Raw genomic sequence first — 15,682 nt, 5'->3', positions numbered from 1 at the left:
AGTCTTTGAATATTTTCACCCGATTCTAGAAATGTCTTCTATAAATCCTTCTTCTAAAATCAGTGGTTCTCAAACATTTTCATGCATGTATTTGGCCGCGGACACCCCCATCTCAAAATAATGTTGCTCCAGGGACCACCCAGTAGCAAATATTTGAGTTACAAATGTTCGCTTTTAAAAATATATATTCAAAGTAGGGATGTCCGATATTATCGGTCGATATTTGCATAAAGAATTATATGGAAAGATATCGGTATAGGTAAAACAAAATGTATTTTTTATTTATTTATTATGTTTTATTTTTTACAGGAGTTCTTACTGTATGGTAGTTTTGGGGTTTTATCGGTACAAAAGTCAATATGGGACATCCCTAATTCAAAGATTTGCAGTTTTGGACAAAAGTTAGGCCTAAATGTGTGTAATTGCCGGGCTCAAATTTTAAACGTGGGAAACAGCAATTTAAGCGATTCATTCAACTATCAATCCACCTACAGTAGCTTTTTGCTATTTTTGTGAAAGTATGACAAGGGGAGGTTTACTGCAGGGGCCTTCGGCTGAGAGAAAGAGGAAGCAGTACGTAGCATACGTAGTATTGTGTTGCAGATTCAACTTTTTCATAGATATCATATTGGCCTGTTTGATGGCACTATAATCAGTGTTGTGTTGGATTCATTAGTAGCGTAGGGTGGAACCTGTTATAGCGCCACGATGAGGCCAATTTGAATCATCTGGAGTTCCAGATCATCCTTAGGCTACTGAGAATGTCCGTGCAGAGTTTGGTGACAATCACACAATGCGTTCATGATCTGTAGCATGATTGGCTTCATGTTGGCGCTATAACAGGTTGATTTGAAAAGATAAGTGCAGCCGTGCCTGAGCTCGGAGCAGAGGTATGTCGCCATGTCGACTTGAGTTGCATCTAAAACAATTTAATTAAATGTGAGAGGAATTCTAGATAGATAGGTAGAGGAAGATGACTCAACAGTAAACATACTGTATGGGGATTTTCGAATATCAGTTTACATGTAATATCAGTTTACATACTGCTGCTGACACCTGACATTTCCCCATGGGGATCAATAAAGGTCTACCTACCTACCTACCTAACTACCTAGTAGGTAGGTACCGTTGTTTTGGGTTGAGATTGGCACATTTCATGGGGCAATCTGCCCAGATCATGCATGTCACATGACACCTCTTCTTCTTCTTTTTTAGTTTTTTACAACAAAAAAAAAATGCCTGCAATGTAGTGCATTTGAAACTACATTGCAGTACACATCATGGGGTGATCACTGCTTGCCTCCTGTGAATTGTTTTATTTTAATTTTTGTTTATTTTATTTTTATTTCGTTGCTGAGTGAGGTCAGCAGACAAAGTGATGTGAGTGAGATGAAAAAACAAGTGAAATGTGCCAATGTCAACCAGAAACATCGTCCTCAGAGTTACTACAGGGGGTCCTCCAAATCATTGTGTGATAGAAACTTTTTTTTCTCCTTTTTTATGTTAACCACTTGAACCCTAACGTCCATATTCTGTGAACTTTGGCCAAAAATAGCAGATCTACAAGCTCACAACGCCTTGCAGCGCGAGGCGTTGTGAGCTTGTAGGTCGGCTATTTTTGGCAAAGAGGTTTGATGTAGAGGGGAAAAAGAGCAGACTAAGTACTGAGTGAAAGGTCAAGTTTATGAATTATTGACGGCTCAAGTGGTTATATATCTGAAAACACAAATTGACATGAATCCAAAATACACTGATGATTGTGCTGTCAAACGATATGGAATCTCTGAAAAGGTTGTGGGGGTCCCTGCTTCATCTCTAATCTCAGCTAAGGGGTCCTTGGCCTGAAAATTTTGAAGACCCCTGATCTAGTTAATGTGCACGCACACTTCTCCAACAGGAAGCTGCTGAGTGTCTTGGTCTCACAGATAAGGTGATGAAGACATGCTTCCTCTCAGGTGTAACTAACAGCAGGGTGGGTTGAGTCGAGTCAGTGATAATGCGTTGTTTCCTCAGAATCTCCAGTACATTTCCATGTGTGTCCATTATTTAATATCCTACTCTAGTCTGCACAGCACACAGCCCTGCTGCCAATCTGCTCACCGTTTGATAAAACCTCATGGGACTTTGTGCGGTGCAAAACCTCACCCACGGTGACACAAACACAGAGTGAGTGAGTGAGTGAGTGAGTGAGTGAGTGAGTGAGTGAGTGAGTGAGTGAGTGAGTGTGCGTGCGTGCGTGCGTGCGTGCGTGCGTGCATGTGTGTGTGTGAGGGATAGAGGGAGAGGGACAGAGAGAGAACGGGAGGAGGGGGGTCGACTGTTATTGTGTGAGAATGTGAATTAGGTCAAATGTTTGCTTGCAACAACGATTAACCATGGCCCTATGAGGAAGAGTGTTAGTAGCCTGGCATTGCCGTGCGCGCGCGCGCTCTCTCTGAATGCATTCACACAATCATGTCTCCATCATGAGAAAACAAGAAAACAGAACAACAGAAAACAATGTAGAAAAGAATATATATATATATATACATATACTGTATGTGTATCCCATGTACACAATTATTCTTGATTTGTATTTTATGCTGGCTGCAGTCTACATTTGAACAACTCTAGGGGGCTGAATTGCAGAAAAATGCTGTTGTGTTTGCCAGACATTGATGCAGGAGGCATATATATATATATACAGTGTATATATATACAGTATATATCAGTATATACTCCCCCCAACAAAGCCTCCAAATTATAAATCATCTTTCATCAGTCTCCCCTGAAAACCACCATGTGTGTGTTTCCTTGTGAGAAGCCTAACATGTTTATATTTAGTGAATATAAAACCATCAATCATTCATGGTTAACCACTTGAATGAACCCTTAGCATTCTTATCCTGGGGGGGGGGGGGGGGGGGACATTATCATGTAGCAGAACATATCTGACCTATAAGCTCACAACACATTTTTTTTTCGAGATAATTATAGTTTAAATGTTAAAATAATAATAATAATAACTTGCAGCAGCTTGCTTGCCTCGCCTTTAGCCTGTAGTGCAGCCTGTAGGCCTACACTCCATACCATACAGCCTCTACACCAGGGGTCTTCAACAGGGGGTCTGTGACCCCTAGGGGGTCCTCAGAATTGTTACAGGGGGTGCTCCAAATCTTTGTGAGAAGCTTTTTTTCTCCTTTTTTATATTAACCACTTGAACCCTATAGTGTCCATATTCTGAGAACTTTAGCCGAAAATAGCAGATCTACAAGCTAATAGCAGCTAAAATAGCAGATCTACAAGCTAATAGCAGATCTACAAGCACACTATAAGTACAGAGTGAAATGTCAATTTATGTATTGACCATAGTATTGACGCCAGTTCAAGTGGTTACATATCTGAAAACACAAATTGACATCAATGAATCCAAAATACACTGATGATTGTGCTGTCAAACGATGAAACTATATGGAATCTCTGAAAAGGTTGTGGGGGTCCCTGCTTCATCTCTCTCTCAACTAAGGGGTTGTTGGCCTTAAAACGTTGAAGACGGCGTCGTCGCTTGTTGAAAAGAGCTGATCTTCACGTTAACAATCCAGCTGTGATCAGGTGTTTTGCTTTTTTCTCTTTGTCGTTATATTAAGCGCCACCTTCGTACGGTGGGAGCCGGAGCTGTCCATGGTGCTAGACGCCAAACGCTCACAACGCGTTTAGCACCATGGACAGCTCCGGCTGCAGTGGTTCTGCTCTGTTCTGGTGCTGATTCTGACAACAGGTTATATAGAGACAAAATATGAGTAGCCTACCAACTGACTGACAGGAGAAACGCCTGTGGAATGAATGATAATAACACAACATAGACATCCGCTAAAAGAATAATAATAATCGGCCGCGGACCACGGATAAAACATCTGGGTTTGATGAAAGCGACGACCTGCCATCATTCATTCATTCATTTAGGGGGTTGTGTGTCTTGTGCTGTGTTTTGTTTTTATTATCATCAGGGCTGCTTGTGGAGGATTATTTTTAGCTGCGCTCTCTCTCTCTCTCTCTCTCTCTCTCTCTCTCTCTCTCTCTCTCTCTCTCTCTCTCTGATAATAAAGCCTCCTGCATGCCTGCTCATCATCATCGGCTCATCAAAGCGTTTCCGATTCATTCTTTTTTTTTCTCCCTCCTCCCGAGATCAAAGTGATCATGTAACCGCGCTGTGTTGTGTCCCCGAGGTCACCCCCCCTCCCCATATTTATGAAGAGGGAGGAGGGGGGATCTAAATGTTAATAGCAGGCTGTCGGTCGTATAGCCTTAATTATCCCCTCCAATTGTGATTCATATACGGTTCCGGCAGCAGCCATGGATGGCATGAAAACAGATAAAACCCAAACGAACGGATCGAATGCTTCCGTGAAATCACGTCCACGTTCTCTGATGATCAATACGGGTTGCGTTCGGACGTCAAAACCACAAAAGGCGATGCAGCAGCAGCAACACCACACACACACACACACACACACACACACACACACACACACACACACACACACACACACACACACACACACACACACACACACACACACACACACACACACACACAGAGAGTGAGGCGGGCGCCGCCGCCGCGCACGTGTCCATCCGCGTATGAAAATGATGTTGAATGATGAGCGACGGATGCCAATGCAAAACACATAATATCAAAGTCTGCGAGGCACAAAGCAATGCATTAGGGCCCGTATCGTCAATAATAGCCTATAAGGACAGATTGTGTCCAAAAATAAAATAGAATGGGTTTATTAATCTGAATACATATGGGCTAATCCAAGGCGTATAGCCTACACTGGACTAAGGTGAATAGGCTATGTTCCACCACGGTGTCAGACAGACATTGCGCTATAGCATCCATCCATCCATCCTCTACTCACTCAGCAGCCGCAGCCAGTTCTGCCGGTGGAGGCTTCTTCTTCTTCTTCAGTCCCTGCTCAGCCTCGAACCTCCTTTCCTCCGCAAGCATAATCAATCACGGCAGAGAAGAACTATCGGGGCTTCGTGCGTCGTGGCTCCACACACGCACACACACAGCGCGAAGAATGCAGCATATTGCATCTGGCGTCCTCTCTTGACGCGGGCGGCTGCCAGCCACAGCCACACAACCACAGCACAGCTCACCTATGTGTCTGTTGTTCCCCACCTTGTGCCAAAACGCAACTATTTCTGCATCTGTATTGTGTGTGTATTCTCTCCGGTTGGTTGCTATAGCCTATACCTATGTGGAAATATCAAGATTCTCTCTCAGCCGCTAAATTCCTTTAATCCCCCTCCCCGTCATCATTATCATCTCTCTTACACGCGCAAAACCCCCCCCAGCTGCTGCTGTGCGTGCTCAGCGCACGTTCCATGTGACACGGGGAGGGGAGGGGGAGAGAGAGGGGTGGGGGGAGCAGCCTGAGAACCCCTCAATTATGAACGTGTCTTTTGCTTCTAACGCCACCCCTCGGCAGGACAGAGAAGTGCTAATGAATGGTGGTGGGGACAGAAACAACAGCAGCCTGCTGATGTCTCAGTTGTATACAGCCCAGAGACAGGGCTCAACACCAGCCTGCTAATGTGTGACAGGGGCGTCAATTGGGTATGGCAGGGGTATGCAGCTGCCATATCCTGGGTTCAGGGGGGGAAATAAAAGTTACTTTTAAATATAAATACATAAATGCCTCTTTGTCTATCTGTGCTGGTTATTATGTTGTTAAAATACAGTAAAATAACTACAAATGCAAAATTTTACAAAATGGTCACTTTAACAAGGTATTATAATTATATCCTCCACATTTTAGCTGCACAGGTGCGATGCATTATTGTTAATTGTGGCACATTTACTAACATGCCAAGTTTAGCTGCACTTTAACAACCGTTCCAGGCTGCCATATCCAGCCCAAGAAACCGTAGAAACGGGGGAAAAAAGAAAATGTACTTCTCAGAAATAAATGAATCATGCCTGTTGATAAGGTATGGCAACATGACTGGTGTCTTCGCGCGTTCAAGACACCAGTCATGTTGCCATACCTTAGCTTTTTCTGAACTGACGCCACTGATGTGTGACATAGTGATCTGTGGGCCTGTTTTCTGGTTCATGTCAGTGGGGCATTTTAGACAAATTTCATACAGTGATTCTTCTAGTGACATTTCAATTAAAAATATAGCGATAACAGGGGCCAAGTAGGAATCAGAAAGGGGGGAGGGGGAGGGGGGGGGGGGGGGGGTGAAGAAGACTATGGGGAAACTATATAGAAAGGTGCAATTCTAGGGAAATGAAACTATCACATTCTTTATTATTATTATTATTATTACCTAGATTCTTTATCCCACGATTTTGTTACCCATTTTTCATCCGGTGTCAATTATCTAATGTAATCCTGGGCGCTACATTCCCTCTGCCAACCTGGGGAGAGCTCATGACATGACCTCATGCTTCCTTCTATGCATGAGGAGTCCAAGTTGCTTCTTTTCACCTGACAAGGGGGGAGTCATTATACTATTCTAAATAGACTATAGCTTTTCATCACTATTCCTAGCAGGTCTGTTTAGCGGCTAACCAGTATTCTTAACCAGTATTCACCTGCGTGGTCAGCACCTCACCAACTTAGGTGTGTGCTTCTCCCTTTATGTTTTGCTGTTTAGCGGCTAAACATTAGCCGGAGCCAGGAATCTAATCTATGATCTATGATAATCTGATTCCTGTTTTTTTTAGCAGGCGTCCACTCTACACATTCAGCTATGCATTCATTCAAACGTTTGCTTTGTTAGAGTAAGATTGGTTTCAGTTAGATTTGGAATAACCCTCTCTACCATTCTAGAAAGTTTCATAAACATGTGACTCTGCATGTATATGTTAGGGGCAGAAGAATACTTTTCATAAAACTACAATATTCATTGGCCCCCTTGACACATAGCCTACCACACTAACAGAATCCATATATGGCCAAGACAGATGGCCAAGACAGTTCACATGGGTGTGTCAGACAGCTAGGGATCTCCATGTAATGGCATACAAGGGATTGTATGTATGATGTCAGATGTCATAGATTTCATAGGACTTTCACAAAACAAATAACTCGGTAAGCATGTTTGGGCTCTCACAGCATATCTCCATATACAGTATGGATCTCCATCTATGGGTACCAAAGGTCTCCATATATGGGTAACTGGTATAGGCCTACATCACTGGCCAGATGGCCAAGAGGTCTACAAAGGTCTTCATATATGGGTAACTGGTATAGGCCTACATCACTGGCCAGATGGCCAAGAGGTCTACAAAGGTCTTCATACATGGGTAACTGGTATAGGCCTACATCACTGGCCAGATGGCCAAGAGGTCTACAAAGGTCTCCATATATGGGTAACTGGTATAGGCCTACATCACTGGCCAGATGGCCAAGAGGTCTACAAAGGTCTTCATACATGGATAACTGGTATAGGCCTACATCACTGGCCAGATGGCCAAGAGGTCTACAAAGGTCTTCATATATGGGTAACTGGTATAGGCCTACATCACTGACCTGATGGCCAAGATGGCGCGACCTCGCCATTTAGGGCGAGGTCGCCTTGAGGCGTCTTAGTAGTAGTTGTTATTATTTCAGTGTACAATCAGTGTGTTGGTATGTTGTTGTTTACAACCAGTTTGTAATGCACACGGCTGTGCTGTGAACAGTGCACTGAATGGACTTCTATAGCTAAAAAATTACCTGATTGATTGATTGATTGATTGATTGATTGATTGATTGATTGATTGATCGAGATCGATTGAATAAATATTTTATTAACAGTTTGCAGAGATAGGTAGAGAAGTTTCCACTACTTTGATTGTGGTGGATATTAATCTCACATGCAAAGGACTATAGTTAGACACTTCAGTTGGAGTGGTGACTGTAGTCAGTGTTTAGTTTAGTGTCCATGGAACTGGTGAAATACCCTGCATCTTGGCCAGTGCATAAAATATGTATTTTTACAGAACTAAAGGTTATAGGCCTATCTAAATTAGCAGATACAAGGGCAGAAATTTCGCCCTTATACAAGCTCACAAAGTGATAGGTTCTGAGCTTCATGCGTGTACATTTATTAATGTTGTATCTACATGAAGAACAACTACTTTGAAACATTCTGAACTGAGATGATTATGAAGAGAAAACTGCTCCAGTCTCGAGACAGAAACTCAGAAACTCCTTGAAGGCTGCAGTTGCTCAATGTAACCAGCAGGTGCCATCAGAAAACAATTTCATAGACTGATAGACGTTTAAGATAAACCACTTCATTTAGTGTGTGTGTGTGTGTGTGTGTGTGTGTGTGTGCGTGCGTGCCGTGCGTGCGTGCGTGCGTGCGTGCGTGTGTGTGTGTGACCAGGGTTGTCAACATTGGACTGTCAGAATCCAGGAGATTTATTTTTTTGGGGGTGCGCGGAACTCCCCAACCAGGGTCTGGGGGGTGCTCTCCCTAAAACGTATTAATAGATATATTTTCCTGTGTTCTGTTGAATTGTGTGCATGTTTGATACATTTATCAGGATTACTTTACTAGCATGTGTACAATTTCAGCCTAAAATGCCAAATGTAGGTGTACAGATTTGATGACTGCAGCAAAGTAAGACATCTTTAATAATGATGTCTCATCTGTAAGTCATTACTTAAGTGAATATCTGTATGATCTTGCATGAATTGCCCCCACCCCTAAAGCGGGGGGTCTGGGGGTCCTCCCCCAGATTTTTTTTTAACATAGTAGATTTAATCTCCTGTGTTGTGGTGAATTTTGTGCATGTTTGATACTTTTATCAGGCTTGCTTTACTAGCATGGGTACAATTTCAGCCTAAACTGCCAAATTTAGGTGTACAGATTTGATGAAGAAAATTAACATAGTAGATGTAATTTCCTGTGTTCTGGTGAATTTTGGGAGTTTGATACAAAATCCAGGAGAAATCCAGGAGATTTGCCAATCCAGGAGCATGCCAGGAGATGGGGTCAAAATCCAGGAGACTCCTGGGAAATCCAGGAGAGTTGACAGGCCTGGTGTGTGACAGAAAATCGCTGTGCTACACGCTCGGCTCGAGCTTGTAAATAGTCTATTTTCTATCTATGTTTTAGCCTGGCGGAGGCAATTAGGCTACTCTAGCCCTGGATGAAGACTATCATAATTGTATCGAGTCTGACTTGCTTTATGAATTATGATATATGACTACGTTATACATTATAATTCCGGGAGTTGTTTTTGTTTTGTTGAAAATAATGTTTCCTGTTCATTTATCAGTAATAAAACATCCATCACCTTACCTAAACCAGGCTTACTCTGTTTCAACCCGGACAAGATAAAGAGAAGGACGGGGACCTTGTTCCTCTCTCCTGTCCGGGTTGAAACGGTTGAAACCGTAAACAGAGCAGAGAGAATGAACATGATACAGAGAAAGTCTGTGTTATAAATCAAATAATATAGCTTTTCAGTGCACAAACCTTTGTGTGACTTTAGTGTCGGAGATTGTCTTTGCACAACAGTCTGTAAAGAGTGACGTCACAGTCACAGGCTGGCTCGTTGTGAAAACGGGAGGAATTTATAATTTTCCAGTTCAAAGAAGCTTTTAGAGCAGTGGAGACCAGAATCCTTACTTTAGAGGAGCTAAAGGGTGTTTTCTACCAGGAGACATTCTTGGAGAAGGTATGTTTGTTTGTTTCTTTCTTTCTCTTCTTCTTCTTCTTCTTCTTCTTTTATATCTATATTTTATCTATATGTGTTTGTATAGTGTGTGCCAGCGGCTATGTGATTACATATGTAGCCGTCCTAAAATCATATAGCCGATAGGCTGTGTTTACTGTTTACCCAAGAAATGGCCGCTCTCAGAACTACATTTGGCACACCCTTGTGTAATTTGGAAGAAAATGGGATTTAGTGAACCTGAACAGTGTTTACTTGGGTCAAAACGCTATAATCAGTCCTGGAATTTCGTCATTTTAGGGGCATGGCCACTTGGCCGTTGCTGTTGTCAATGTATTGAGGGCACAAGGCCAAATGCCAGGTCATGATAGCCATCAAATAAAATACGATTTAAGTCCATTGAAATAATTTGTTGAATTTAAGGGATAGGGAATAGGGATGATAACCTAATCTGCAGTGAAATAGATAAACCAGTAAGACTCCCTAATCGGGAGATAAGCGACCGTAGGTCTCGCTAGAAGAGGGCCATGTGAGAAATGAGGGGTGGGGTCTCCGCGTTGCCTTGGTGGACGAATAGGTACCGGCCCCGGCTCTCCCGGACGCTCCTAGGCCGAGTTAGGGCATTTTATGTGAGCTGCAGTGGAGGGGGTCCTCCACTGGGGGCGCCACCACTTTTGCATCCGTTTTGGAGTACCAGGAGTGGGTGGTCCCCGGGAATTCCCTGTGAGCAGCCCCGTGGGGGTGGTCATTTGGTCATTTTTGCACATTTGGTATTTTTTTTACACCTGGGGGTCCCCCAGGGACCTGGGGGTCCCTGGAACTCCGGGGGTCCTTGGAGGTTGTAGTTTGGCAGGCAAGGAGTTTGTGTGGAAATTTTGGCATGGATCGGGCCAACGGTGGCCGAGATATGAGTAGGGGGAAAGTGTGACGTGTATGTGGTAATGTTTTTACACCTGGGGGTCCCCCAGGGACCTGGGGGTCCCTGGAACTCCGGGGGTCCTTGGAGGTTGTAGTTTGGCAGGCAAGGAGTTTGTGTGGAAATTTTGGCATGGATCGGGGCAACGGTTGTGGAGATATGAGCAGGGCAAAAGTGTGACTCACTGACTGACTGACTGACTGACTGACAGACAGCCCGTGGAGCTTTTGATAGTAAATGCGACCTACGGTCGCAATTATGGTATTTACAATCTGGTGAATCCATGCTCAGCCCTGCACCAATCAAAGTCACTGGATTATAATTGTGAAAGAGACAGAGAGGACGAGAGGAGAAAGTGGTACAGTCAGCTGGGGCATTAAGGCCACTGTGGCCTCAGGCCATGCCATTGGTTTGAGGGGCACAAGGCCAAACTGAGTGGCAACGGCGTCCATGGCCTTCATGAATTCCCTGCCCTGCTATAATAGTAATATTAGTGATTCATTTGCACAAATCATGACCAAATAATTTAGTTGTTTCTCTGTTCCAAACCCTAACCCTAACCCTTCCCAATTGATTTATGTATTATTTTTTTATAAGACAAAAGATGTAGAGTACCCCGTTTGATTCCGGATGGGGAATCAATGGTGGTACATTTATTTTAATCAAATTATTGACTTGGTAATGCAACAAAAAAACAAAAAGTATTATTGAACTCAAGTCTCCATAGCATTAGTAATAGTAATCAATCACTCCTTAAAGCTTATGAATTATAATTGCGTATTCAGGAAGTGTTCTGTGAAAAAGTAACATAAGCCCAAGTGATTACACAAATAGGGAGCAGCCATGTCTAGTTGGGTCGCACTTACTACCAAAACCTCCACCGGCTGTCTGTTTGTCCGTCTGTCCGTCCCTCCGTCACACGTCACACTTTTGCCCTGCTCATATCTCCGCAACCGTTGCCCCGATCCATGCCAAATTTTGCACACATACTCCTTGCCTGCCAAACCACGACCTCCACCCATCAATTCTCACATGGCCCTCTTCTAGCGCCACCATGAGGCCCATTCTTGAAAAACACATTTTTGGACACTGCTCCTACAATTTTTGCCCTAAAATCACGCAAATCGGTACACAGTATGTCTACACTCATCTCATCAACATGGATATGTCCCATTTAGCGCCACCTTCAGGCCGATTTTTTAAAACACATTTTTGGACACTACTCCTACAGATTTTGCCCTAAAATCACGCAAATCGCTACACAGCATGTCTACACTCATGTCATCAAAATGGATCTGTCCCATATATCGCCACCATCAGGCAGATTTTTTCAAACACATTTTTGGACACTGCTCCTACAGATTTTGCCCTAAAATCACACAAATCGGTACACAGTATGGCTACACTCATCTCATCAACATGCATCTGTCTTATTCTATTCTGTCCCATATAGCGCCACCATCAGGCCGACTTTTACATACACATTTTTCCACACTTCTACACATTTTGGCCTAAAATCACGCTGCGCTTATCTCCCGATTAGGGAGTCTTACTGGTAATAAGTTACTGATCTGTAGGCTAAGCCATTTCTAGTTATAATACATTGTCTGTTGGCACTGGCATTTTTAGCCCAAATGTCTGGATAGAGGAATAAAATAAACTCTCTCTCTCTCACACACACACACACACACACACACACACACACACACACACACACACACACACACACACACACACACACACACACACACACACACACTGCCTTCAAACATGATGTACTGTGTGTGTGTGTGTGTGTGTGTGTGTGTGTGTGTGTGTGTGTGTGTGTGTTTTACTTATAATTAAAATAGCAAATCTACAAGCTAAAGTGTCGCGAGATTGTAGATCACCTATTTTCACTAGTTTGGGTCCCGGGCAAATTTCTCTTTTGCGCGTCTTAAGCTGAAAAAGACCCTAAGTGAAAAGTGACCACCGCACCATTTGTCTTTCTTACTTGGCCATATATGGATTCTGTTAGTGCGGTTCCCCATCATCTGGGAATACCCCACAAATTTCTCCACAAACACTGTGAAAGCCTTTCTCCCCCCGTGCGCGCACTCCCTCACAGACACTTGGGGCAGGTTGCACCACCAGAACGTAAGTTCTGGTTGAGTAAAGTCCTTACTAGAGGCTTAGTAACTACTAGTTAGTTTGTAACTAAGTGAGTTACTAACATGTGTTGCACCACGACTGCTTAAGGCATAACGTAACTAGTAATGCATAGACTATTCCTAAAGTAAAGTATAGTCGCATAAAATGACGTCATAGCTCCCGAATCCAATGAAAACAAACTGTTTCTAGTAAGAAAGTAAAGCTTGTATCGTCTTTTGTCAACAGACAGAGAGCTCCGTCTCTCCACACGCATGTACACAAAGTCATATTGATACGCGTGCTCATGGCGAGTGCATCCTTGCACACGGATTGTATCACAAATTGAAATTATATTGGCCCCTCATACATTTTGCCCTGTTTTGAAGTAACGCAGGGCAGCACATTATTTGGAGGGGGAAGATCTTCATCAATCCTGCAATATAGAACTCTTAATCGCAGACACATTGTGAGCTTGTAGATCGGCTATTTTCAAATGGCCGAAATGTATATAGGGCTTAATGTATGTTTTAAACAGATGGGTCGTTTCATTGTTGAATTAATTAAATAGCCGATATAATGCTGTCTGCCACGTTAGTAGTGTAGTTGCTCTACTCCCATAGAGATAGGTTACTTAGTAAGGACTTAGTGCTGCACAAAGGCTGGTGTAAATATTTAGTAGTTACTTAGAGATATGTTAGAGTGGTGCAACAGCTGAGATTTTTGTAATGCGTAAGTCTTGACTTAGAAGCCATTTATGTTACAACTAGGCTACGTTTGAACTTAGTATGTGGTGGTACAGGGGCTGCACTGCGACTCAGCGTGTCATGTATGCCTTGATGTGTTACAAATGTTGTTGGTTCAGCTCCATATATGGAGGATCTCCATATATGGGCAGGATGACATCAGGGATCTCTATATATGGGCAGGTCAGCCTCCATATGTGGGCAGGTCAGCCACAGGCATTGAGGTTTGTTTGATTGATTGATTGGTTGATGACAGCACAAATCACTGGTCAACTAAAAGCAGATCCTAGAAAGCTTCATGGCTTATTTACATAGGAACCACTTTATGTATCTCGTATAACACTGAGAGACAGATGGATAGAACAGAGTACTTTGCATAGGATAACATCAATTACAAAAGCAGAAAATAGGAAAAACAGAAGGGGGCTTAGTCTATTTACAAGTCTCGAGTAGCAGCCGTCTGAAGGTGACTTTTCAGACCAATTTTTAAGGAGGCTAGGGATTTGTTCTCCTTTAATGCCTGCAGTAGGGCATTCCACATGTTGGTGGTATAGCTGGAGAATGAATTAGAGCCTTTTTTAGTGTTGAAACTGGGTCGAAGATGATTAGTGGAGCTGCCTCTGGTGTTGTGATTGTGCCATTGTGGACATCCTTGACATTTTAGAAGTAGTTTGTCAGGTACATGAGGTGTAGTGTATCTTGTACACCAGGCCCATTGCAAGATGCTGTACTCTGTAAGCTACTGTGAGCCACCCCATGCTTATGTGGTGATAAGCGGTGAGGTGGGCCCAAGAAGGTTACATACTTTACTGCGACCTTCGGTTGCAATAAATTCAAAATCTAAAATACTTTAATGCTGCAATAATGCTGAGATGATCCTAGATTGATTGGCCTTTCCTCCATCTTTTGGCCAAACACTACACTTGGAGTCTTGGACACAAGCAGCTATCCATGCCTTACCCCATATCCCTAAACGTATTTGCTTCTTCTTTTTACTATTTCAAAACACATTTTAAAATACTACTAATAGCCGATCTACATTCACCCGTTGTGAGCATAAAGATAAGCTATTTGAAATATTAAACATGTTTTTAAGATGGTAAAAAAAAAAGGTTTAGGGATAAGGGTTAAGGTATGGACGACAATAGAGCCCCAAATGTCTTAAAATGAAATTGTCCTGAAACTCAATCAGTGCATTCATGCTTCCTGGAGGATTAACCCTAACCAAGTGTTCCATTGATTGAGCTTGATCTTTTAGCGCCACCATCAGGTCAGAAATAATGAAGGGCTGCTTGATTATGGCAAAAGAATTAACATAATATGTTTTGGTCAATATGATAGATCTTTTCAGCCCTACTTTCCCCTTACACAGGTTAAAAAAAAAATTAAGAAAAGTGGGGTTTGGGGATATATTTTGGACCACAGCCACAGCCCTTGAACTACACTTATTTGTATCCTATGCTTCCTCTGTTTTATATTAAACCATTTCTAAAACGCATGACACATCAAAGTCTGTACGGCGCTATAGTAAAGGGTCGGGGAATAGGAAGCATGGTTGCAGAAACATTAAAAGCAGATTAGCTACTTTCACTTTAGACCATTATTTGCATATTCTTGAACCCACTTGGTGTGAAGTTATTAAAGTCCTTGTTGAATTGCTTCATTCCAGAGCAGTGTGTGGAGTCCAGACTGCAGGTGAAGATGAACTCTCCAGACTCAGCCAGGGACGTTTCTATTAAACAGGAGGAACCTGAAAATCAGCCACTCTTCAGTAAGTTTAACCACTTGAACCCTAGCATCGCTATGCAGGGGGGGACATGTGCTGAAAATAGTCCATCTACAAGCTCACAACTTGTCAAGTATTATGTTTTAATATTGTTTCTTAACTCATTTGCTGCTGTTCACGAGGAACCCGAGAATTTCCCGATGTACGGCCCTGCCGTGCCCGAGGAACCCGAGAAAAAAATAATAATAATTCAAGTACCGAGTACCCTAACCCTAACCCTAACCCAAAAACTATAGTAGGCATGATAGCGATCGCGAAATCGCATGTTTAACCCCCATAGCAACCCCATCTTTCAAGCATGGCAGCCATTTTTGTTTACATATTAGGAAAACATAGTGGCTGTTAACTCATGAATGCCTGAACGGATTTCCATTCGGATTTTTTTGTTTGAAAGCTGTGAGCAATGTGGACACACGTGGTGCATGATCTAGGCATGGGTG

General features: G+C 42.9%; 1 protein-coding gene across 1 annotated transcript in view; it reads left to right on the top strand.

Moving 5' to 3' along the window:
• Nucleotides 1-15,143, top strand: part of uckl1a (uridine-cytidine kinase 1-like 1a) — an 86,845-nt gene extending 71,702 nt beyond the window's left edge. Inside the window, exon 15 of the mRNA XM_080733281.1 lies at nucleotides 15,126-15,143. The gene's annotated coding sequence lies outside the window, so the exon portion shown is untranslated. The remainder of the gene's footprint in view (nucleotides 1-15,125) is intronic.
• The last annotated feature ends 539 nt before the right edge of the window (nucleotides 15,144-15,682 follow it).

Source organism: Nannobrachium achirus (genome assembly GCF_963921795.1).
Source record: "Nannobrachium achirus genome assembly, chromosome: 9".
In the NCBI taxonomy this organism is placed as follows: domain Eukaryota; kingdom Metazoa; phylum Chordata; class Actinopteri; order Myctophiformes; family Myctophidae; genus Nannobrachium; species Nannobrachium achirus.
This window is presented reverse-complemented; position numbering and strand designations above follow the sequence as displayed.